The sequence below is a fragment of the Chlorocebus sabaeus genome, chromosome 14 (genome assembly GCF_047675955.1).
Source record: "Chlorocebus sabaeus isolate Y175 chromosome 14, mChlSab1.0.hap1, whole genome shotgun sequence".
Taxonomy (NCBI): Eukaryota; Metazoa; Chordata; class Mammalia; order Primates; family Cercopithecidae; genus Chlorocebus; species Chlorocebus sabaeus.
The window spans coordinates 78,034,335-78,061,839 of record NC_132917.1 but is presented as its reverse complement, the minus strand read 5'-3'; the positions used below and the strand labels follow the sequence as shown (position 1 = coordinate 78,061,839).

At 33.2% G+C, this 27,505-nt stretch overlaps 2 long non-coding RNA genes across 2 annotated transcripts in view; one reads left to right on the top strand and one right to left on the bottom strand.

Moving 5' to 3' along the window:
- Positions 1-27,505, top strand: part of LOC119627282 (uncharacterized) — a 556,990-nt gene that overhangs the window by 154,471 nt on the left and 375,014 nt on the right. The window lies entirely within an intron of this gene.
- The window catches only part of LOC119627281 (uncharacterized), a 56,508-nt gene continuing 38,193 nt past the window's right edge, over positions 9,191-27,505 (bottom strand). The window contains exon 6 of the long non-coding RNA XR_005243429.2: positions 9,191-9,491. This is a non-coding gene — a long non-coding RNA (uncharacterized lncRNA). The remainder of the gene's footprint in view (positions 9,492-27,505) is intronic.

Sequence of the window (27,505 nt, the reverse complement as noted above, 5' to 3'; positions counted from 1 at the left end):
TCCCAAGGCAACAGGCAAAAGGGGGAGTAAAAGGGGGGAAGCACTGGACCCTTATCAAACAACCAGATCTCATGAGAACTCACTCACTATCATGAGAACACCATGGGGGAAAGTGCCTCCATGATCCAATCACCTTCCACCAGGTCCCTCCCTGGACACAGTTCAAGGGATTACAGTTTGAGATGAGATTTGTGTGGTGACAAAGAGCCAAACCATATCAGTAAATTATATATATTCATTATTTAAATACTACTTCTTAGAGAAACATAAAAACTATTCAAATATCATATAATCTGAAAAAGTGTAAAAAGGAAGGACATTTATGCATCGTTCCGTTTGTTTCCTCTTTGATAAGACATGATAAAACATAGGGTTTCTGACAAATGTATGATAGAATGGTATATAATTTATCTCAAACTTTGCTTAATCTATTCAACTTTATACTTTCAACAACATGTAATGTTTATCAAAGCATCTGTGATTTGCATTAAGACCTTAATAGATTTAATAAGTGAGAAAAAATAATCCCATTTGAGCAACTAGAAATTACCAGGAAAAAAGTATAAAAATCGATGTGATTAAGGGTATTTTGAAGGTCTTCTTTCATACCTTAATGAGAGTCAGTACATTTAGAAAGAGTAAGGATGTAAATAATGTGGCAACATCCTCTTGCAACAACATCCTTAGATTGATCTGAGATAAAAGGCATTCCTGTGTAGAGTAGGAAGGGCAATACCCACCATGTACACACATGTAAACATACAAACATATATACACACACATGCAGAATATAAAGATTCAGTGGAGTTTTCAGATTCACAGAAAGCAAGACAGAGATATTTCCGTAGAGACAGGGATGTAACTGAATGTCTTCATCCAGATTTCCTAGGAAAAACTGAAAAAGGAATTTGCAGGCTAGAAGGGTGTTGAGCAGTGTTGTCAGGAATAACATCTGTGAGAGAGCAAGGGAAGCAGAGCTTAGGAAAAAAAAACAACTAATCACCTTCAGCTGGTTCCATCAGGCGTTCTGAAACTGGCATAACCCGTCAGAATCATTGCCCAATGAGACATCAAGGAATCTTAGAATCACTATGCAGACTAGTCACTGGAGGTGGGCTGCTGCTGATGAATCTGTAAACTTGGGCAAAGCAGTTCTTTAAGAGCAAAGGCAATTCTCAGGAGGAGACTCCGCTCTGACCTGTCAGTTACCAAGACTCCTGAAGACTGGAGGAATGAATGAGTTCTAAAAAGAGGAGCTGGGTGGCACATTGTATCATCGACTTCAATGTATGGTTTCTGAGGATGATATATATCTCACAAAGTTCTCAGAGGTGACATAAGCAAGATGGAAAACTAGGAAGCTCCAGACCTTATCTCCCCCGCAGAAGACATCAAGTTAACAACAATATGCAGACTAAAATACCTCTGAGAGACCAGCTGAGAGCACAGTGGCCAGGCCAAATTAAAGCCAAGGAAAGATCCCAGCAAAAGGAACATTCAATGTTTTATGTATCTATATTTGCCCATCTTCTAAGTGGCATAGCACATGCATCCAGGAGGAAACGTCCTATACTGGGGCTTCTCCTTCGGGAGGGAAATGAAAGATTGGTCCGTGCATATATCAACACTCGCAAATCATATATATGATAATGGGTTGACATGCAAAATATATATGAAATGCATACAATTCAGTATCAAAAATCCAAATAACCCAATTAAAAAATAAAGGACTTAAAGAGACATTTCTTTAAAGAAAAGACATGAAAATGGCCAATAAGTATATTAAAAATGTTCAAGATCATTAATAATTAGGGAAATGTAAGTGAAAAATGAGGTATCACCTCACACATGTTAGAATGGCTATCATCAAAAAGACAAAAGATAAACAAGTGTTGGTGAGGATGTGGAGAAAAGGAAATCTTTGTACATAGCTAGTGGAAATGTAAGTTGGTACAGCCATTATGGACAACAGAAAATAATTTAAAATAGGACTACCATATGATCCAGCAATGCCACTTCTAGGTAGATATTCAAAGGGAATATCTGCGCTCCCATGTTTATTGTCGCATTATCTGCAATGGCCGAAATATTAAAACAACCTGAATGTCCACTGACAGATGAATGGATACAGAAAATATATGTGCGCGCACACACACACACACACAAACAGAAATGCACACATTCAGTGGAAATATATGCTACAATTGTATATTACATGCATACATGCAGGGAAATATTATTCACCCTTTAAAAAAGAAAACTGCCATTTGTGATGACATGGATAATGCTAGTGGACATTACACTAGGTGAAATTACCCATATACAGAAAGACAAATATTGCATGATCTCACTTATATGTGAAATCTAAAATCATTAGCAGTGATAAATTTTAAAAATCTCTTCAGGTGGAATTCAAGCATCAACATATTTAAAGTTTCTTAAACAAAATCATGTACAGCCAAGTTAAGAAAACCTGACCTAGTAAGGCATTAAACTAGTCAGTAGACCTAGTAAATGCCTCTAAAACTCAACTTTCTTTTGTATAAAATGAGCATAATAATACTTATTCCCAATATATGAGAAAGAAATTTCTAGACCTCAAGGAATAACCCCCACCCCCTGCACCCAAAATCTAGCTTTAAAATAAAATCTTGATGGTAGAATCTAGATGTTAGGTATCTGGATTTTCATAAATTATCTCAACTCTACTGTATATTTGAAAATATTTTCAGTTAAAAATCAGGTTTTGCTGTCTTGCAACAAAAAATGCTTCCCTCAAATTAGACATTATTTTATAGCACTAAATTTGAAAATATTCTTAATCATTTGACAGAGTTGGTCCTAGTTATTTTCTTTACCTCCCAGTGAGAGAATTGTATTTCATTGCCCTGGGAACATCAGGGTTGGCCTTGTGACTTCTGGGCAATTAAACTTGACCAAGAATGACATATGCCTGGCAGTTCTGAAGTTCTTGTTATCTCTTTTTCACCATGGCTCTTACTTGTCATGAGGTTATCTTTCCCCAGATCCATCCCCCAGGGTGGATTTGCTTCTTCAACCTTGATTACAGAATGAAGAGAAGAACTTAACGGGACCCGTAAGGATATGTAAGAGGAACAAAAATAAAAAATAAAACACTGTTGTTAAAAGCAACTAAGTTGTAGGAGTCTTTTATTAATGCAACATGAAATAAATTCACCTGATGAAGAAGAAAATAGGCTAACATCCGAGGAAATTAGTTTGTATAGGGAGTTTCAGAAACATCTAGTTTTAAAAAATAAACATTTTAAAAAATAAACATCTAGTTTTAAAAAAATAAACAAATTATAGAATGAAGAACATGTAATTAACTATACAGTTGACTCACAAACAACAAGGATTTGAACTGCCCATATCCACTTATGTGCAGATGTTTTTTTCAATAAATATACCGGAAAATTTATCAAAAATTTGTTACAGTTTCAAAAGACTTGCAAAAAAACCATGTAGCCCAGAATATTAAACAAAAAGAAAGAGGTATACCATAAATCAAAAAATATATGTAGATATTAGTCTATTTTATCATTTATTACCATAAGATACACAAATTTATAAGAAGTTAAAATGTATCAAAACATGGACACAAACAATTACAGACCATGCATGGTGCCATTTGCAGTAGTGAAGTAAATGCAGTAGAGAAATAAATGTAAATAAGCAATATTAAATTCTAACTGCATAAATTAACTCTAGGACAAATCACACTGCTGTAATAATTTTACAGCTACTTCCTGTTGCTATTGTGGGGAGCTCAAGTGTGAGAATCTGTTTACAAGGCTGTGCTATGCTAATCATTGTGTGACCAGTCGTGTCTTCAGTAAATTGCATATTACAGTAAATGATCTTACAGTTCTTGAGTATCTCTCCTTGTGTTTGGGTCAATGTTGCAAACTCTTGTAAACTTTGAATAACATCATGGATCCCATACGAAGTGCCACTAGTGATGCTGGAGGTGCTCCCAGGAAGCAGAGAAAAATCATGATATTACAGGAGAAAACTAAATTACTTGATATGTACAGAGGACTGAGGTCTGCAGCTACAGTTGCCTGCCATTTCAGGAAGAGGTTTATTTTATAAACAGATGACATATACTTACAGTATCAATACATACAGTATAGTACTGTAGGTATATTTTCACTTCTTTATAATTTTCTTAATAACCTTGTCTCTTACTTTATAGTAATGATACAGTATACAATACATATACAAAGTATGTGCTAATCAACTGTTTGCGTTATTGGTAAGGTTCAAGAGTAGGCTTTTCGCAGTTAATTTTGTGGAGTTAAAAGTTATATGTGGATTTTCAACAACGAGGGGTGTTGGCGCCTCTAACCCCTACATGTTTAAGGGTCTACTGTGCTCTTAAGTTATATCTGCAACTTCCTGCATGTAACACTGTCTTTTGAGTCATACCTATTATTACAAGTGAAACCTACCATCTTTTTTTGAAGGATTTATAGTATTGCATTTTAAAGCTGTTTATACTTTCTTTAACCAGTTTTCTAGTTGAAACAAGATTTTAATTTAAGTTTTATTAACATGAACAAGGCTGTAATGAAAATCTTTGTAAAATTTAAATACAGTTTACTAGGTAAACTTACTTTCTTGTGTTTTAAGGACTGTGTCTTTAAGTCTGCTTTGTGAGCTCATATCTTCTCCACGCTATGTAAACACGTGTGCAAGTCCTTCAGTTTCTCAGTCAGGCTCAAGTAATAAAATGTTTTCAATCATTTATGGTAAGACAGCCCAATAAATATCATATCAAAGTAATGAGTTTTCATTTGTTTTTCCTCTCCAATTTGGGCCTGCCCCGACTGTGAAATCTACAGTGAAGTAGATAACAAGATAAGCTTGTCTATCTTTCTTGTTCTTATTTTTCTGTTCAGTAACTGCGATTTGGGGCCCCTCTAGGTCTGGAGTATGGAGTAATGGAGAAAAGAGAAAGCATCAGAAATATTTCATTTGACAGGTAGAAAAACCTTGCAAGAATTTTGTCTGGTAAGATTTTAATCTAACACTGTTGGCCTCTGGATGTGACAGAATCCATTGTTTATTCTTTCCCTCCCGTTAGCATGTTTGAATTCTTTAACTAGTCCTTCACCTCAAGTTGCTGAGGATCTTTCATCCACAGTGTATTTGCCATGGGCAATGCAGTCTTCAACTGGCAACTGAAAAATCTTCCTTCCCATTCGAGTTCCAGAAGTACAGCCCTTTGTAAACGGCATCTCAGAATTCCAGAAGTAGTTATTATGGAGTTAGTATCTGTTCCACGGGAAACTTGCACACTTCTGCAACTACAGCCTCACTATACCTCTGTGCTTGTGCCATCCCACAGGGAAGGGCAGCTGCAACGCCAGCATCTTTCTCTTTGGATGAGAGTGAGACACTGAATGCGGAATACTTTTTAAACCACAGGTTAAACACAACAAGCAATCTCTGAATTTTATTGAAGGCCCATTACTTGGCTTGAGAAAAGTGGTAATTCCTTTCTCTCTCACATGGGAAAAATGTGGAATAAAGTTGTGTACTGAAATATTCTTAAGTTATCTCTGAAGTTATCCTCATTAGTGGCTCCATGAATCACTCAATAAAATGATACAATTTTTCTCGGCTAGTGTGAAATAGATGGATTTAGGGCGTGAGGATGATGGCAAATTGGTACAGAAAATAGGAAAATAAGAAAAACGAACACTCATTTTTCTTATTGGTTCATAACTTTATAGTTACATGTAATCTGTGTTTCGGATATATCCCTAGAGGTATAATTGTTTTGTCAAAGAAAATGTGCACGTTAAAGTTATTGTCTTAATACTCTCCAAAGAACCCTCATTCATTTCCACTACAACAAAGAGTTTGAAATGACTTGTTGACCCAGATCCTTGTTTCACTCCATGTATGAAGAATACTACTTTTGTCCTTTGGATACATGAAAACACTATAGTAATTTTTTATTAATTCTTTTAAAAATTAATGAGGTTGCATATCTTTTCATTTGTTAATATGTCTTTTTACAGATCTACTCTGAGTTTGTATATAAAAATATGTACTGCTTCATCTATTTACAGGTCATTTTACAGATAATATAATAATATTTTAAGTATAATTAAATTTCTCTGTATTTGTGTCAGATTGAATAACAATGGGGTGTATTGGGCTGTTCTTGCATTTGCTGTAAAGAAATACCTGAGACTGGGTAAACAAAAGTGATTGCATTGGCTAACAGTTCTGTAGACTATGCAAGAATGGCGCCAGCATCTTCTCAGCTTTGGGTAAGTCTCAGGGAACTTTTACTGATGGTGGAAGGTGAAGTTGGAGCAGGCACATCAGGTGGCAGAGGCAGAGGAGATACAGAGTGGGTGAGGAGGTGCACACACTTTTAAACAACCAGCTCTCATGAGAACTCACTGTCATGAAGCCAGCACTGAGTCATGAAGGATCGGCCCCCATGATCCAAACACCACCCACCATGCCCCACCTCCAACACTGGAGATTACAATTCAACATAAGATTTGGAGGGAACACATATTCAAACTAAATAAGGTATAAATTGTTCAATGATAAAAAGATTCCATTATTATATATTATTTAATTCACTGACAATCATATTGATAATTAAATTGCATAAGCCAGAAATCTCAGCATCATCTTTGACTTATCTCTCTTCAAAGTAAGAATCTTTGCTACATGCTCACTTTTGTTTATTCCCAGGTCACATCACATGCTTTAGAATTTTGTACATATTTTGACTCAGAAATTCTCCATCTAGAAAGTTCTAAAACATGTGTTCAATGATCTATGTACAGAAAAACTGGTATAAGTTCTATCGAGCAACTGAGAAATGTTTATGTAAATTAATTTACTTCCATAGTAAATTAAGTGATTCATAGGCTTGCCATAAAGCATTTATTTCAAATGCTTGTTTTTAAAATATAAAGTAAAAGATATTTTAAATAAGTACAGTATTATATCATTTGCAAAAGCAAATTTTTCCATATATGTTTGAATAAATATAATATATAATTATATATGTATCTAGAGTCAATTCATGGAACATAGAATTTGCAAGCGACATATGCAATGTATGTAATTATGTATGCATTTATAGGCCCATCGAGGGGACTAGAGCTAGATTTAGAAACACATATAATTTAGCTACAGTACTTGGTATATTCTTGCTTTAGGTAATGGGATTGTTCATTCTTCTATTGTTTTTGTTCTTTAAGTACCCTCTATTGATCATGCAAGTTGCACATGAGAAAATAGTTATATGTGATTTTAATATATATGAACAAAATATTTATAACAATTTTAGTGAGAATAAATATAAAATTAGAACAATAATGCAAGTAAATAATAATAATCAATTGTGATTTTAGAAAACAGAAATGGATATATATACTGTTGTATATCTGCTAGAGATGAACCATGAATTCTATTCTTCTTTACACATCAAAACACATAGATAATAATAGAATTACTAAACTGGCAGGTCAGAAAAATCACAAGTTTCGCAGGAAGTGAAAGTTTAGTATCTTTTTCTCTTTTTGTCCATTTAGAGAGGGCCCTGTGAAGTGTAACAAGAGACATCTTTTCAACATTGCTTCTTAGGAATAGTGGCAGGTTTTATTAAGTGGTCTTTTAATACATTCCACGTTCATAAAATAATAGTATGTATTCTATTACTTGAAAACATAAAAATCCTATGCCAAAAAGATAAACTAGCACCAAAACAAAAATAATTTTTGAGGAAGTAGGATGGATGAAAAAGGAAATAATTTAAAACAGGTGTCAAAGCTCATGATTCTCCTATATAAAGTTTGATCTTGATTATATCTTTAAAAGGTTAACATTCCCTGTGGGAAGCTCCCTTTCTGGGTAAAAACATTCTATTTTAGAATTACCCATGATGAAAACCTACACGTGCCCTAAAGAAAAACTATTTCTGAGATATTTAAGTAAGATATTATTTGGAGAAATCTTCAAAATAGAACATTTCTTGAAGGTGCACTGAATGTTCAGAAAAATTATATTAATTGACTATTTACAATTCTACCATGAGAGAATACAGTCTATAAAAAATATCCTGGAGCAAAACTTAGAAGTATGGAGGAGGATGTGTATTGTTTAACCAACTGCTATAAATTTAATGTGGTAACATTGTAACAAAGAATTTTATTGACTTTTTTTCCAAGTTACTTATCTACACATTCATTGTGTGAGTTCCCAAATTTATTTTACTCTGAATTCCAGTAAGAACATATTAATTAGCTGATATTTAAAATGGAAGTAAAGAAACCTGAATTAGTTTGAAAAAGATTTAACTGAATACAAAAATTATGCTGACATTTAAATGCTTCATTTTTGCTTGATTTTGAAAAATGTCACATAAGTTGAAATTTAATTATTTTATCAACAAATGCAGCCTGATCTTTGAAACAAAATTTCAGGTTGTGTTCTTTTCCATTGTGTGTTATATTTATTAATCTAAATGTATTATTCACTTGATCTGTACCAATACCATTAAAATCTGTGGATTCTTATAACAGTTTGCTTAGTTTTTTTAAATACAGAAAGACAATCTGTCATACAGGGCATAGGATAGTGAACCTAGCAAACAGTCTTTAATTGGCACTCTCTTTTCCTATTTTATAACAGTGAATTAAAAACATTAAGATGAATGTCATTTTAGGAATGTTGCTTACAAAGATAGTACTTCATTTCTTAGCTTACTTTTGCTTTTCTGTTTAAATCTGCAGGTGTTCAAATCTGAACCCGAAGACATTTTAATTACTAAGATATCACAACTCACAGTTCTTCCTCTTCATGCAATTCTGGGAGAGAATGGGTTTGTGGGATACTAGTAATTTGTTTATATGGTGCTAATTGTTTGAGCTATATACTTATATTTTGTGCATTTTTTGCATTTATCTAATATTTAAAAAGAAAAAAATCTCTATATTTGTGTCTTTCTATGCTAAAGCTGATGCTCTGTAACCTGATTTCAGCATTTAACGCCTAATAACAGCCCTTATCTGTATTTCATGAATACTGGCCCATGCTTCAGATATTGGAGTTTAAAAGGGCTATTAAATGACATCCCTCCTACCAACTAGCTGTTACTACAAAAATGCTACATACTGCAACATGGCTGAAAACCACAGTCATTTATTCTCATGGATACAGATCAATTGGGAATTGTTGGTGTAGGGTGGGTTTGGCTGTGTGACTCTACTTTGCACCTGGGTTTGGTTTGGCTGGGATTAAATAGGGCAGGCCATTTTCCGTGTGTTCATGATAGTATCCATGCTGAAGGAGCAGAAGCTGAGAAGGGGATCATAATTTGGCAAAGTGCAAGCCTCCCAAGGTCTAGACTTGGGATTGGAACATTGCCAATTTCTCCTCATTCATTAGCAAAAGAACATTCCTTTCTCCTGATTGTAATTCCAAGCCAACTGAAAGAACGAGAAGAAATAGTAACTGAAATGTAAGCTTTAGTTATGGGCTAACTTAGCTCAGTTATGTTTCACCCCTTTATTAGGCTAGCTTAACTCATATGTTTCTGGTATCAGTAAAAAACTGAAGACTCAACTAATTGTGAATTCTGATAAACTTCCAACACTCTAATACTGGGCTGCACATGCCAAATGTGTTCACATACCTCCATTAGATTAACTACTCCTTTTAATCCTGGGGTGGGCCAAGAAGACACATTACAGAAAATTGGTACAGAAAGAAAAATAAGAAGTGAAAAATGAATTTTAAATAAAATAAACAACAAATATAATTAAAAAATAAAACATGTAAAATACATTAACATAAATGAATTTTTAATAACTGAATTTTTTAAAGAAAGAAGTAAAACATAATAAATGGTACAAAAAAAAAAGATATTTGGGTGATGAATAAAGTGGTGAGTCCCTGCTTTAAAGACTATGTCATGGTGAGGGTTCATGGATACATCCCTCTTATAACATATAGTAAAGATATAAAATAGGTTTGATTGTTATTCTTACAGGCATAGAAATAGAATAGTGTCCACAACCTCTTTAATTCTTGGTGTGACAAAAGAAGTGTGCTTATTCTGGAGAGGATGTTACTGAATCCAACACAGTTAGCATTCCAGAAGTCATACCTTCATAATGTTCAATATGTTTGTAGAAAAAAAGCCAGAAACATCTATGTGAATATACAACAATGGAAGTTACTCTAAGGAGAGACAAATCATAGTATTTACTTTTTAACTTGGGTAAAGCATGGGAGAAAACAAGTGGAAGCCTTAAAAGTGGGTAAGAAAAAAGAACAGAAGAGTTAAAAAAAAAACTTTTCAAAAACTGGGCAAAGTCTAACATCGCAATTTAGAATTTCTATGTGTCCCAGACACAGGACAGCATGCATCTACCTGCCAGGAATTTCCATAGGCTTTTGTAGCATCCTCCTGAAAGACACAGGTGCAAGAAAAGAGATCTAAGACTCCCTTCATGGTACAGATATTCAGGACTTTCCAATGTTTGAGGGTAGAGGCAATACACTTCGAAAACATACATCCATAATCCGCTTGTATGTAAGGTGAAGGCTGTATGTAAGGTGAAGAAACAACTGGGTTACAGGCATAAAACCTGCCTGTGCCCTTGCCCCCTACCTGATGCCAGTTAATTGTGTGCTGCCTTTGAGGAAGGGTAGAAAATGTACTCATTCCATCAGAACGTTTTATTGACACTAAATTATAAGACCCTACTGCTTGTGTAGCAGAAACGTGCTTGCTCGTATCTCCAAATCCCTGCTGATTCAAGGCAGAGTTAACCTACCACAGGTAGGAAGCACAGGAAAACAACCTGTGCTAAGTAGCAGTATGCTGGCTAGAGTCTGGAGCTCATTCCATCTCTCAGTCTATTTTTGGCAAGTCTGTGAGCTAAGAATGCTTTTTTACATTTTATAATTGTTAAATTAACATATGTGACTAAAAGCTTAAAATACTTACTATTTGATTATTTATGGAAAATCTTTTATAGCCTTGATTTACAGCCTATAATGAATAATAAGCATTTTTTCCCCCTGAGAAATAGGCAGGAGTGTTATATCAGTGTTGTTTCCAAGTTGTGGTTACAGAGTGCCTACCTAAGACTGAGTCTAAAGAAAAGAGAACTGAGAAACTCCTATGAACTCACTATGAATATTGAATCAAGTAAACAAGCACCAATGGAGAAGAGAGATGTCTTTTGTGATACAGGTGTGCATAGTCCCCTGATCTGAGGATGAAGCGGGATACTGAGAAGAACTCTTCAAGCCCTCTAGGCCTCATATCGCAAGCAACCTAACCCCTTTTTATTGAAGTTACTACTCTGCACACAATGACCTTGAAGCAAATGGTACATTGAAAGTCATCACACTAACATAGTCAATCCTCACTATTTGTGGCTTCTTTGTTTGCAAATTCATGACGTTGAAGCATATGGTACATTGAAAGTCACTAGGCAAACACAGTCAATCCTCACTATTTGTGGATTATTTGCAAATTCACCTGCCGCTAAAATTTATTTGTCATTTCAAAGTTCATGCCTGTAGCACTTTTATAGTTATTTGTGAATGCACAGAGGAGTGAAAAATTTAAGTTTCTTGATGCACACATTTCCAGATGACATCAAACGGGGAACTATTCTGCTTTCTTGTTGCAGACCTTATATTATAAATGCATCCTTTCCAAGGATTACTTAATAACACAGTTTTTTTATTCTTATTTTTATTTTGGCCCCTAAGTATTATGCTAAAGTGTGTTTACTGTTTGGAAGCACAAGAAGGCTAGGATGTGCCTTACGGGGAAAATGCCTATGTTAGATTCTCTTTGTTATATTAAACAAGTTGTCTTTACACAGGAAAACAAACAAAACAAAGTTATATATTGATTGGTTAATAAAAATGTTGTAACCAGAAGCTCTCAGGAACCTAGATCTGTATTTTTCCTAGAAGCAATGGTTCAGTGTCTGGAAACATTTCAGAACATAACTACCAGAGATAATGATTAGTGACTATACAAAATAAACCAATTCCAGATCAGCTACAGATTTATAAGATTCCACCCCAACACTGATATTCAGACAGAAGAAAATACATGTTAAACAGAAATATTATTTCCAGTATCTATTCTTCTGCACACAATGTTTAGAATTAAAATGGAAATAAAGCTATTCACAAATGCAAAAGAACTACAACCTATTATTAACAGGTACAATAGAACGAAAAGAGACACAGAAATGTCTATCAGATGTTGTATCAGAATGAAAACAAAAATAACTATGAAAAATGTGTTAAATAATCTTGAAAAATAAGACAACATATTTGGAAGACACCAGGAATTTCAGAACTATAAAACAGAGTAAAACTGAAATGGCAGAAATGAAAAACACAATTATCAAAGGTGAAGATTTCGTTTGATGGGATTATTACCAGAACTGACAAAAAAGACTAGTATACCAGTTGACGTGAAGATAAACAAATATGAATTCTCCAAAATGAAACACAAGTGAAAAAAGAACAAAGTATCCAGCACCTATGTAAGAATATAAATGCTCTGTACAATATTTAAGAATATAAATGGTCTGTATGATACATACATGTAATTGAAATACTGAAAGCAGTGCAAAGTGAGTGAAAGAGAGAGAGATACATAATCAATTCGAAAGAATTATAATTTTGCAGGTTTCATGAAAGTAAAAAACCTAGGTGTACCTGAAGCTCAGAGAAACATCAGTAGGATAAAATGATAATAATAACCCAGTGTATTATAGTCTAATTTCTGAAGACTGGAGATATAAAGAAAACCTTGAAGGCAGCTAGAGAAAAACAAAATATCACGTATTATCTAACTAGGATTAAAATGAGAGCAGACTTTTCCTCTGAAACTATGCAAGTTAGAGAAGTAAATCATGAATAATCTTTAAAGTACATGGGGGGAAAATAAGTCACAACCTAGAATTACATTCCCAGTGAAATAACTTTTAAACATAAAGGCAAATAATTCATTTTTAAATAAACAAAAAGTGGATATTTACTGACAGAAGGTGTATACTATAAGTATTGTTAAAGGCACTTTATCAGGTAGAAAATTATGACACCTTATAAAAATCAAAATTTATGAAAGTAAATGAAGAACACAAAAATGTTATAACTGTGGGAAAATGTAAATAATTTTATTGGATTTTTAAACTGTATCTAAAGATAATTGAGTAAATGGAATAAAAAACTGATACTAATAGACAATATCTAAAACAAAATTGGCAGGAGAGTGATGTCAGCAAAATGGTGGATTAAAACTTTTCAGCAATTATCTCCTCACAGAAACATCAGTTTGAACAATTATCCATCCACAAAAATACTTTCATAGAACAAAAGGATGCAGATAAGATGTTACAGTAGTTAAGATTAACATGGAAATTAAAATTGATGTATTATAAATGTTAGAAAGGACAGTTTCAAATTATCTACATCATTCCTCTCACAAGCCTGGAAAGCACAGTATGGAGAGAGATATCCTTTTCATAAATAAAGAAGAGTGAATTGAGTATATGATTTCATTGTAAACGCAGCATCAGGCATACCACAGAAAACCTGGGGACAACAGCAGCAGAAGACACATTCTTCTTAAGCAGGTATGTAACAACCTCCATGATACATCATATGTTAGGCAACAGAACAAGTCCCAATAAACTTAAGAATATCAAAATCAGGTCAAATATCTCTATCAACCACAGTGCAATGAAACTAGAATCAGTAACAGGTGAAAAATTTAAAAATTTATAAACATGTGAAAAATAAACAACATATTATTGAACAACCAGTGGGTTATAGAGGAAATCAACGCAAAATTTTAAAAATTATTGATAGAAATGAAAATGGAATCACAACATATCAAATGCAGCAAAAAGCAGTTCTAAGAAGGAACTTTAGAGTGATATATTCTTACATTAAGAAAAATGAAAGATCTCAAATAAACAACCTAACTTTAAACCTCCAAGAAGCAACTTAAAAAATTAAGTCAAAAGTTAGCAGAATAAAAGAAATAACAAATATCAGGGAAAATACAAATAAAATTGGAAGTAGAAAAAATATAAATAACACAACTCAGTTGGTTTCTTTAAAAGATAAACAAAATTGACAAATTTGAGCTTGACACACCAGGACCAAAAGAGAGGGGACTTGAATCAATAAAATTATTAATCAAAGAAGAGACATTACAACTCATGTAAAAGAAATGCAAATAATTTAAGAGACTGCTGATGAGAATTATATGTGGCAAATAGGATAACCCAGAAGCAATGAATAAATTTCAAGAAATACGCACCCTGCCAAGACTGAACAATGAAGAAATAGAAAATCTAAACAGTTCAATAACAAGTGAGGATATTAAATCAGTAATCAGAAACCTCACAACAACCAAAAAGACCCTCAGAACCTGATAGCTTCAATGTTGAATTCTACTAAACATTTAAGTAACAAGTAATACCTATTCTCAAACACTTCCAAAATCCTCAAGAGGAGGAAAAAGTACTAAAGTCATTTTAGAAGATCGCCATCACTCTGTCACAAAAGCCAAACAAGGACACCACAAGAAAAGCAAACTACAGGATAACATCTCTGTTATTGATGCAAACATTCTCAACAAATTTTTATAAATCTGAATTAAGTAGCACATTAGAAAGATCAAACACTAGAATGTAACCTAATCAAACATTAGAATGATCAACTAGGATTTATCCCCTTGTTGTAAGGAAGATTGGACATATGCAAATAAATAAATGTGATATATCACTTTTAGAGAATGAAGGGAAAAATAATAGGATTATCTCGGTGGATGCAGAAAAAGCATTTTAAAACTTCATATCTTTTTATTATAAAACTCAACAAATTAGGAGTAAAAAGAATATACCTCAACACAATAAAGACCATATATGGCAAATCCATAGATAACATTACACTCAATGATGAAAAGTTGAAAGGTTTTTCTCCAAGATCAGAAACAAGACAAGGATGCCCACTCTTGGCCAATCAACCTAAGGGTCCATCAAAGGAAAGATAGATAAAGAAAATGTGTGTGTGGGTGTGTGTGTTCGTGTGTGTATTTGCAACAACACGAATACACCTAGAGAACATTATGTTAATTAAATAAGCCACACACCAAAAGATAAATCTCATACTGCATTATTTCACTCATATGTAAATTCTAGCAGAGAGAAACTCATAGAAACAGAAGGCAATGGTAGTTTCCAGGGATTGGGGGCAAGGGAGTGAAATGGGGAGATGTTGGCCAGGTGGTACAAACTTTCAGATAGACAAGATAAATAAGTTTTTGGGGTTTACCATGTAACATGGTGACCATAGTTAATATGTATTATGTACTTGAAATTTGCTGACAGAGTAGATCTTAACAAGTATTTGTTTACAAAAAATAAACAAAGTATGTGATATGATAGATATGTTAATTACCTTGATTGTGATAATAATTTCAAAATATATATGAAGACATTCCATGGAAAAAAACACAAGCATAGAATAAAAATAGCTGTAAGACCTGCTTACTCTAAGAAAAACGTGTGACAGAAGTTGAAGACAATGAGAAGAATCATAATATCTGGAGTTATTAGTAGGTACTTACCACAAAACATGGAGGGTCTGTCTGGGAACAGCAGTAAAACCACAGATCCTTCAATTCACATCAGAGGATATGAGGTTGACTATGATACGGTTTGAAAATGCTGAAGAAATCTGAGTCTAAGAAACTTTCAAAACCAATAATTTAAATATCCTTTCTACAATAAAGAAATATATCAGAACAAGGACAAAAAAAAGAGGAAGTGCAGTTAAAGTGCAACAAGAAAACAGTGGAGGCAAATTTCAGAGAGTAGGAGGGAACATTTTGTCATTTTACAAAAAGAAGAGAAGAAAGAATTGTCAAATTATGTACGTGGAAAGACTACTCTGATATGTCTTTCCCTACTAAAGGTACAAAACTTATGTATAAAAATTGTGCAACAATAAAGGGCTGTGTTTAAATCTCTCATATGTTTACTCTACATTATTGTAAGAATCAATATAATGATCCAACAGTAAATGAAAGCATGCTCAAATACAACCCTGCAAACTAGTAAAAATAGTTTCTAATTTTACAAAATAAGTTCAAAGAACTTTAGGAAATCTAGGTATATACTCTGATTCATCAAATAAAAAAAATTCAAAGCAATGAAGCAGTATCAATATATAATGTAATAAAAATCAGTGTTATTGTAAATGAGTTTATTACTACTGTCTTATTATTCCTAAAATAAATTTAAACACACTTAAAGCTACATATTGAGAGGACACACTGCTTACCTGCAAAATCAAAGCAGATTAGCCAGCCTTGAAATATATTCTAGTAATCACATTTGTGATTGAAAGAGAAAGAAAAAAAAAATATTATGAGTGTTCAAATAAAGACAATGTCACTTATAAGAAAAAAAAATTGAGGATTCAACAGACAATTTTGACAGAAATGTCCAATTTCAGTGAACAACAGAAAATATAAATATGTGATATAGTCAAGGGGTTATAATTGTATCCAAAAATTTATATTCAGTAAAACATGACTTCAAATATAAAGGCTGGGAAGAACTGTTACTAACATAAAATAACTCAGATAACATAAAAGTGAAACTTTTCTGAAGAATCAGCTAGAACCTTTGGACAAACACAATAAATGATGAGAGATTAAAATAATGGTGGTGCACATTAAATATATTTTACCTATAGAATCAAGGCAATATGATGGCCAACAGGGAGACAGAGCAGTATATAATGGATATATTCTTTCCTAATGTATCTATAAAAAAAGGTGTGAGGTATGAAAATGACACATACAAAATTAAATGAGCTCTCTAAGAGACTTAAGGAAGTATTAACTAAAAATAACAAGATCTTAAATGAGTTGGAGGTAAGGGCAGGGAAAGGAAATAAGAGGCTACTAGTTAATTTTAATATTATTCTTAATGGAATAGCAATGGAAAATGGATTTCTCATCAAAAGTAAAAGATAAAACACTTATATTATCCTTGAGATAATAGTACAAAGGTAAAAAAAATTTTAAAAACCTTCATAGAGAAAAATTATTGATATATATGTGTGTATGTGTGAATGTGTGTATATATACATACAGAGAGAGAGGAAGGGAATACTTTTTCACAGGATTACATAGATAGAAAATCTTTATTTCAAAATAGAAGACAAAAGGCCAAAATATCTAATTTCTGTCTTTGTTCATTTATAAATTTAATGTAATGCTAACAAAAATACTAAGGGATATTTTTCACCTATCAAATGGACAATATCCAAAAGTCTGATGACATACTCTCTTGAAAATCCTATGAGAATATAGTTACTTGCAAAATTGCTGTTGTAAACTAAAAATAATACAACCCCAGTTTCAAAACCCTCATTTTGAAAGACATCACTCGAAACCACTCTGCAAATAATAAATTTCCTTGAACTCATCAGAAAACTGAGATTGTACGGCACGCGACCAAACTGAAGAATGAAATGTGGTAAGATTATAAGGTTTTGAATTTCAAACGATTGTCAGAGGTCAGAAGATTATATTTTACTAGGGGGAAGAAAATAGGTGTGCCTAAAGGAAATGTATTTAAAGTGATTTTTCTTCTCTCTCTCTTTTTTATTGATTTTGGAGAGGAGGAAAATGGTCCAGAAACAACACCTGGTAGGAGAGAGAGAACTAATTTCATTTCCCTAAAGTAGAGAAAACACATTATTTTAGCTAACCCCTATTAAGGGATTCCAGAACATAAACAAACATTGGACACCCTGTAAAATTTGAATATCAGATAGATAAGAAATATGTTTGAGACTTATGTTCCGTATAATAACTGGGATATTCTTATATGAAAACAATTATTCATTGTTTTATCTGAAGTTCAAATTTACCTAGGCACTCTGCATTTTATCTGTCAACACTATTTAGGAAAAATGTGATTAATTTCACCAAAAAAATCATGTAACTACTCATTTATACTATGAATTGTCACTCAGAAGCTTGGCATTTGAGTAATTTTTAAAAACTATATTGAGAGTAAAAATGATGTGAAGAGATAATATACAGGAATCTTTGTTGCAGGTTTTTTTTCTATTTCTCCTGTTATCATGAGTTTATGTTCCTATGTAACTTTATAATCCAACGTGTTACTTAAAAGACAAAGATGTCATAAATATATTTAGTTAGATTAGTATATTATGTAGGGTTCATCGGGTTGCTGGAGAACTCGAGAATCATGACAAATTAAGCTCTTCGGCCATGTACAGAAGTAGAGGGTGGAGTTGATAGATGAGAAGGAAGCAGCTGCAGATTCTAACTTCATTTCTCAATTATATTCATTTTTCTTAGTGGCATAATGAGTATCTAGGGAATGCCTAATGCCAAGAGTGGAAAATAAATAAAGTAGAGGAAGCGTAAGATGAAACAAAAAGATCCAGAAATGCCACATGCAACCTGAAGAAATAACTCACTATTTTGACCCTCATAATCAATGTATGGTGAAATAGAGAATTAGCAAAGGAGTGGGTACCCCTAAAACTTCCCTCTCCATTTTAATAGGCTGCTGTAGACTTTCTAGAAGTAAATTATGTTTTAGCTAGAATTTAAATGTTATGTTCTATACTATAGTTATATTTCTTTCTAATTATAGTATATATTTAGAGAGAAATATGTATGATGGTTTTAATTGTGTTAATTGTTTGGTTTAGAAAAGTCAAGACCTAAAGGATATCGCATAGTGGCTAATATTGCTAGCATAACTTATTTTAATTTTAATTTTAATTTACCCTCTCTCTCTCTTTCTTTCCCTCTCATTCCTCCTTATTCTCTCCCTCCTCTTCCTTCAGATTTTCAGAAAACATGCTTTAAAAGAGAGATTATCATTGCTTGCTATAAAATTCTGGTCTTTAATTGACTCAAGCTTCACTACAAAAAAGCATAATCAATGTGCCCAAACATGATTATGCCTGCCTAGTTGCAGAATGCAACCCTTAAAGTAAGAAGAAAACATTTTTGTGTTCCTAATGGTTAGTTCATTAAGAAATACTCAATGGCTGAAGAGTTGCTGACAAAAGTACTGAAATCTTATTACACTATATCCCATTAAAAAACATTAACAGCTTTGAAATTTTTAAACAACAGAATCATGGTCATGCTTATTTGCTACAATTATTTGTAAGCCCATGGTAAAATAGAAAGCTTCCTGGATCTGAAAAGGAACATTCTTAGAATGATACTAAAATGATCTTAAGTTTCTGTGTCCACCTCCCTGGCCTGGCCTTGATTCAGTTGAACATGGAATCCCTCACAGTGTTTCTCTGTGGATCACATGATCAATAACTACTTATATCAAACAGTGCTATTCCTCGCCGGCCCCCGGAGATGGAGTCTTGCTATGTCGCCCAGGCTAGAGAGCAGTGGTGCAATGTCTGCTCACTGCAAGCTCCGCCTCCCGGATTCACGCCTTTCTCCTGCCTCAGCCTCCCAAGTAGCTGGGACTACAGGCGCTGGCCCCCACGCTCGGCTAATTTTTTTTGTATTTTTTTAGTAGAGAGGGGGTTTCACCGTGTTAGCCAGTATGGTTTCGATCTCCTGACCTCGTGATTCGCCCGCCTCAGCCTCCCAAAGTGCTGGGATTACAGGCGTGAGCCACCGTGCCCGGCCCAGTGTACTATTTTTAATAGGGTTGTTTTCTTACTGGGTTTTGATAATTCTTCATATGCTGTTATGAGATATAATATAACTTGCAAATATTTTCAACCAATCTTTGGTTTTAATTCTCTTACAGTCTGATTTGAAGAGGAAAATATTTTAATTTGAAATCCAATTTACCAATATGTCCTTTTATGGATTGTATTTTTGTAGTTAGATCATAGAAATTTTAGTCTAACACAAAGTCACAGAAGTTTTGTTCTGCCACCACGCTGTGCTCGTTTTTTGTATTTTTAGTTGAGACGGGGTTTCACCGTGTTAGCCAGGATGGTCTCTATCTCCTGACCTCGTGATTTGCCCGCCTTGGCCTCCCAAAGTGCTGGGATTACATTCGTGAGCCACCGCTCCTGGCCCAGTGTTTTACTTTTGTCTTTAAACTTTGTTACATATTTTTACCCAAATATTTTGTGAAGTCCTTAGAAATAGTAAGGTTTATTTTGAATCATGTATTTTCCATAATACCTACCACTTTCTGTGTAAATTTATATGTGAGTCCTTTCTGAGCGGTTACTTATTTAAGCTCTGTTGTTAGGTTACATGCATTACATCAATCACTCTTTCTTAAAATAAGAGTATTATCACTTTCCTCTTTTTCTAGACGTGTAAAGTGAGATTTAAAGAAGTTTTGTATCTTTTAGAAAATCACACATATATTGAATGGCACAGTTACTATTTTAAGAACTAGGGGTATTTAATTTCCCAATTGAAATAGAGATGAGACACTATGCAATCCTGCCCCTCTATATCTTAAATGCCAAATAATTAGTGAATCTATCAATTAATGTGATGTTTCAAAGTACAGACTATCATGAGGCAGATAATAATATTCTAAAAGAAGTGTGAACTTTTTATATTCTTCGTTAGCATAAGTATCTATTGAAAAGAATGTGGGGTTATGGGTTCCAATGTAAACTTCTGATTTTGTGTTAAATGATTGTGCATGTATTAACACCCACTCCAAAATAGTGAAAACTCAAGAATATCTATAGTCCTGTGGTGGGATATTTTAGGAAAATTATAATATAATAATAATAGTAATGCCATGTCTCAGAAGCAATCTATTGTTCCATTTATGGGTTGGAATAGACCTAGTGCTTCTCAACGCGATTGTGCAGAAAAGGCACCTGGGAGGCTGACGTAAGATTCCAATTCGTGGGCTCTACTCCCAAATTCTAATTCAACATATATTGGAATAATTCCATACGTATGCATTTAAAAAAAAAACACAGTTTATTCTAATGTAGAAAAGTCAACACTCAAAATATTCACTTAGCTTGTTGCAACCACATTCTTAAGTGAGATAATTACTTGACATTGTAACAACATTTCCTTCCATTTCTCCTTTAGAAAAAATGGGAACTTCATAATGGTTAAAGAACAAACATAAATTCTCAATGAAATAATGAATGAATGTAAAAGTATTAGATAAAAGATCAATAATTTTAAGTCACTCTGGTAGTTAACAATAAAAACAGTATGAACAATAATTTAAATAATTTTAAATGCTTAAATTATAATTGAATGCAAAACAAGATTTTTGGAGCTAGTTAATTCATAATAGCATTGCATTTTATATGCTTTAAGAGCAATGTTTCCGTCACATATTTTTCACTTGTAATTGTCTTTCTGTTACATTTTAATTGTCTCTCTGTTACATTTTAATTGTCTCTTTTATACGCTGTATACTGTAAGGGAATACCAAAATGTTTAATGCATGATCTTCAGTTATCTTGTTTATTTCCCTTATATAAGCAAATCCCTCTCAAATAAATCAAAACATAGCAATATCTTTAGTTGTAGTTATTTTTATGACATTCTGAGTATTTCTCAAGTTCATGAGCTCTTTTTAAAATAAGACAGAAAGTGGAAGTAATCATATGAAAGGCAGGTTAAGAAAAGAAAATTTAATAAATATAAAATTTTAAAACTCTTATATCAAGTAGGCGTAACTTTTTTTTTTCATTAGGATTAAAGTTGACCCTGAGAATAACTAAAAATAAACAAATAAAAATACCTATTGAACACTTAGAATGTGCCTGATACTTTCTTGAAACATAGTAACAAGTTCATCACAACCTTGAGGTAGGTATCAGGGGAGAAACTGGAAAAGACATTTATAAGTTACTTTTACAAAGCCACATATTAAATAATATAGTTGAAGATTAAAAATACAGATTAAGCTTATCTTAAAGAACATGTTTTTACTGTGCTATAAAATCCTGGGGTGGGGGGGGGGTTTGGAATTATCTTAAATCTTAAAAATATGTAACCTACAAAATTAGATTAAAATTATTTAGTTGGTGGCTGTGATGTAAAACGATGAAAGATTCAAATAGTTTATTTTAATGGGATAATTTATCAACTGTGATAATCCATTGTCTAAGACACTTAAGAATATGATCTATAATAATATTACAATTCTAGATATGTAACCATAGGTAAACAAAATACACAAAAAGCATAAAATAACTGTTAATATTCTTCTTTGCCATCAATATTTTGCATTACTTAACTGTATATGCAGTAAAGCATAAAATCTGAGTGAATCATAATCATTTCTTTATGAAATATTTTTGGCATTTGAAAATCTTGCAATGAAGAAATCAGACACCAAAGTCCAAGCAATTTATCTTACCATAGATAAATGTACAATACATGTGTACTTGATAAGAAATATTAATCAGTTACCAATTAAGATAGTTTCACATTTTAAGTATTATCACAGAATACCTCCGTCATGTGGTTCATAGTAAAACATGGGAGAGATATTTTAAAAATATCTAAAATACACGCACTTTCTTCAAAAAGAAAAACAAATGCCTCTCATAATGTGAAAGAGAAACCAAATCTATAAATGGTAAGAAGACAGAAGCCCCAGGCCTACTGCCAACTAGTTTTTAAACTAATGTTGATGTCAGGGAGCTGCATTTGATGTGACCATAAGGATCAAAATTCCTATCATAGAGGAGTGGATAAAGGATGTTTGAAGGAACTGACAGACACAAAGACAGCCTAATAATAAACAGGATTTTTAAAATACTGCAACTTTTTATAAAACCCTTAAAAATGTCTTTGTTACTCAACTAGAGTTTCACGTATAATTTCTAATTTGAATCTCTTGCCTTGTATCTGCCAGTGATTGTTTTTTATCCCATATGACTGAATTTGACCAGAGGTCACCTACTTACTCCTGACAGAATCAGACATAAACAGTTTCTTGGTTGAATACAGTAAAGAGGGAATTGGGGAGAGAAAATGCTGAGGACAGAAGGAGAAAAGAGGTCTTTTCCTTTGCCATGATCGCACGCGTGTGTGTGTGTTTTAAATGAACCAAAAGAATAAAACTGAAAGCATTTATAAACACATTATTAAGTGAAAGATTCCTGGGTAAAAATAAAATTGAAGCGGTTGACTCAAAAATGACATCAAGCACCATTAAAAATGCATAAATCAAGAACAACCAGACAGAAGATCAACACAGAAATCAGCACTTCTATTTAATATAGTACTGAAAGTCCTAGCCAGAGCAATTAGATAAAAGAAATAAATAAATATAATGCAACCAATAGAAAAAAATAAACATAAAATGGTATCTTCAAAAGACATGATGTTATTCACAGAAAATTCTGAAGAACATACACAAAAACAGTTACACACACAAACCAGTTAGAACTAATAAATGAATTCAGAAACATTGGATGATACAAAAATCAATGCAAATAGCCGCATTTCTATACACTAACGGGAAACTATCCAAAAAGGAAATTAAGAAAGCAACGTCATTTATAATAGCATCAATAGAACAAAATACTAAGGAATAAATTTAACCAAGGAGACAAAAGACTTATGCATCAAAAATTTCAAAATATTGTTGAGGAAAATTAAAGAAGACACAAGTAAATTGGAAGACATTACATGTCCCTGGATTTTCCATGGATTTGAAAATGGTCTTGTTAAAATAGCTATACTATCCAGATTGATCTACAGATTCAATGTAATGCTCATCAAAATTCAAATGGCATTTTTCTTTTTGCAGAAATAGGAAAAGAAAACAAATTCTATGGAACCTCAAAGTAGTCTCAATAACAAAAGCAATTTTGAAAAAGGAAAAGCCAGAGGTTTCACACTTCATGATATCAAAATACATTGTAAAACTGTAGTAACCAAAATAGTGTAGTATTGTCATAAAGACAAATAGACCAATGGAATAGAAAATAGAGTCCAGAAGTAAATTCTTGCATACATGGTCAAATAATTTTTCAAGGGTGCCAAACCACACGATAAAGAAAGAATGGTCTTCTCAACACATTGTGCTGGGAACACTAGATATTCACCCACGAAATAGTAAAATTTGATCCTAATTTTATACCACATGTAAAAATTAACTAAAAATCAATTAAGAATCCAAATGTAAGACCTGAAACTATACAATTTCTAGGCCTAAATAAATGGAGAAAACTTCATGACATTGAATGTGACAACACTTTTTGGATATGACCCCCAAATCACAGGAAAGTAAAGCATTAATAGATAAATGAAAGTATATCAAACTTTAAAAGTTCTGCACAACATAGGAAACAATAACAGAATGAAAATGCATTCTACAGAAAGGGAAAAATATTTGCAAACCACATATCTGAAGAGGAGTTAATGTATAGAATATACAGTTTTAGCATCCCTTATCCAAAATTCTGAAATACAAAAAGTTTTAATGAGCATTTCCTTTGAGCATTATGTTGGTGCTCAATAAGTTTCAGTTGGAGTATTTCAAATTTTGTATTTTTGAATTAGAGCTGACACTTGTGTTAAAAAGTCTTACAACTCAAAAACAAAACACTAGTAATCTAAATTATAAATAGGCAAAGGACTTCGATAGACTAGACTTTTCTCCAAAGAAGATGTACAAATCACCAATTGGTATATGAAAAGATCATCAATATCACTGATTATCATGGAAATGCAAATGAAAACAACAATGAGATATCATCTCGTAGTGTTAGGATGGTAAGTCTGAAACAACAATAACAAGAAAACAAAATAAGAAGTGTTGCCTAGTATGTGGAGAAATTGAAATTCTTATAAACTACTGGTGGGAATGTAAAATGGCATAGCCACTAGGGAAAATAGTATAGAAGTTCCTCAAAAAATTAAAAATAGAAATACTATATGATCTAGCAATCCCATCTCTGAGTATATATCAGAAAACTTAAAAACAGGATTTCGAAGACATATGTCTGTCAATGTTCATTGAAGCCTTATTCACAACAGCCAAGAGGTTGATGTCACCTAAACGTCCATAGACTGAGGAATGGATAAGGAAAATGTGGTACATATACATGTAATGAAATATTATTCAGCCTTAAAAAAGAAATCCTTTCATATTCTGCAAAATGGATAAACCTTGAAGACATTATGGTAAGTGAAATAAGTCAGTTACAAAGAGAAAAATATTGAATGATTCTACTTACATGTGGATTCTAAACTCGTTAATTTTTTAGAAATAGTAAGTAAAATGAAAATTGTCAGAGTCTGGGGGGAAGTGGGGGGAAGTGGGAGTTGTTCCATGGAGTGCAATAAGAAAAGTTTCAGAAATCTGATACACCACAATGTGCATGCAGTTGACACTTTTGCACCACACACTAAAAAACGGTTAAGTTGGCAAATTTTATATTATGTGCATTTACTACAATTTTAAAAATGCATAAATAGTATATAGAAGAAACATATGCTTGTCAAGCTAATGAAATTCAGAGATACAGAAAGAGTCCTTGAGGCAGCCGGGTGTGGTGGCTCAAGCCTGTAATCCCAGCACCTTGGGAGGCCGAGGCGGGTGGATCATGAGGTCAAGAGATCAAGACCATCCTGGCCAACATGGTGAAACCCTGTCTCTACTGAAAATACAAAAATTAGCTGTGCATGATGGCATGCGCCGGTAGTCCCAGCTACTCAGGAGGCTGAGGCGGGAGAATTGCTTGAACCTGGGAGGCAGAGGTTGCAGTGAGCCGAGATTGTGCCACTGCACTCTACTCTGGCGACAGAGCAAGACTCCGTCTCAAAACAAAAAATAAATAAATAAAAGAATAGAATCCTTAAAGTGAGTATTAAAAAAAAAAAAATCAAGTCAATTATAGGAGAACATAATCATGCCGACCTCCAAAGTAACATTCAGTTTTAAAATAGAGAGAGGCATACAGTAAAACTTACTAGAAAAGCAGGTATTTACATGAGAAAGGGAAATAAAGCCAATGTTATCGATACAAAAAGGCACCAAATAGAAAAACGAGCAATGAGAAAGAAAGAAACAAACAAAAAATACACAAAGCAATCAGATAACAATTAATAAAGTGAAGGAAGTGTATCCTCACCAATCAATAACAACCTTGTAGGTAAACAGTTTAAATTCCCCCAAATAAATGCTAGAGACTAGCTGAGTTTAAAAAAAAAAAAAAAAGAAGAGGACCATATTGTACACTCCCTAAGAGAAGGTAATGTCACCTAAGAAGACACACATAGACTGAAAATATAAATGGACAATGACAATCCACACAAATGAAAACCAGTGATGTGAAAAAACAACTATATTTACATTACACAAAATAAACTTTAAGTAAAAAAAAATAGAAAAAACAAAGAAAGTTATGTAATGATAAAGTAGTCAATTTAAAAGGATATAATAATATAAATATATATGTATTCAAAACTAGAGCACTCAGATACATAAAGCAAATATTATTAGAGATGAAGGGAGTGATAGACTCCAAAACACTAAGAGTAATGGACTTCAACACCATACTCTTAACATTAGACAGATCATTGTGACAGCAAATTCATACAGGGGAATCTAATTTAAACTGCACTATAGATCAAATGGACCTAACAGACATTTGGAGAACATTTCATCCAGAAGCTCCAGAACAGACATTTGTATCAGCACATAGAAAATTCTCCAAATAGACCACTTGTTAGGCTACAAAGCAACTATCAACAAATATTTAAAAATCAAAATTATATCACATATCTCCTCAGACCACAATAGAATAAAACTAGAAATCAATAAAATAAGGAGGTTTCAAAGCTGTACACATGCATGAAAATTAAATAAAATGTTCCCTAATTACCACTGGGTGAAGAAAAAAATTAAGGAGAAAATTAAGTAGAAAATCAAAAGATGTCTTGAAACAAATAAAAATGGAAATGCAAAATACCCAAACCCATGAAATACAGCAAAAGCAGTACTAAGAGGAAAGTTTATAGCAATAAATCCTTACATCAAAAAAGTAGAAATATTTCCAATGGACAACCTAATTATGCATGTCAAGCAATTAGAAAAGCAAGAACAAACAAAACCCAAAATAAGTAGAAGGAATGAAGTAAAGATCAGAGCAGAGCTAAATGAAATAGAGATCGCCAGGTGCGGTGGCTCAAGCCTTAATCCCAGCACTTAGGGAGGCTAAGGTCTTAGGATTGTTTGAACCCAAGATCAGCCTGGGTAACATGACAAAACCCTTTCTCTACTAAAAATATAAAAATTTGCTGGGGTGACGGTGCACACCTATATTCTGAGCTACCCAGGAGGGTAGGGCAGGAGAATCACTTGAACCCTGGAGGCGGAGGCTTCTGTGAGCCAAGATTGCACCACTGAGCTCCACATGAAATATTCAATATTCAGCCAGAAAAAGAATA